The sequence below is a fragment of the Alexandromys fortis genome, unplaced genomic scaffold (assembly GCF_014885135.2).
Source record: "Alexandromys fortis isolate MF-2015 unplaced genomic scaffold, M_Fortis_MF-2015_v1.1 scaffold_288, whole genome shotgun sequence".
Classification (NCBI taxonomy): domain Eukaryota; kingdom Metazoa; phylum Chordata; class Mammalia; order Rodentia; family Cricetidae; genus Alexandromys; species Alexandromys fortis.
Genome location: NW_026068171.1, coordinates 644,986 through 645,231, shown reverse-complemented (window position 1 = coordinate 645,231; position 246 = coordinate 644,986).

The window sequence follows — 246 nt, the reverse complement described above, 5'->3', positions numbered from 1 at the left end:
CATATTCAGGGGCTGGGGCGTAGCTGTTGATTGGGCAGCTTGAGAGGCTGTATATATGATGCTCACATTCAATCCTCAGTGCCACATAGACTGGATTTGGTGGCACTTGCCTATGATCTTAGCATTCTAGAGGTGGAAGCTGGAGGGTTAAAAATTCAGGATCATCCACAATTCCATAGTGAGTTTGAGGACCAATCTGAGAAAAATGAAACTCTCTCTCTCTCTCTCTCTCTCTCTCTATATATA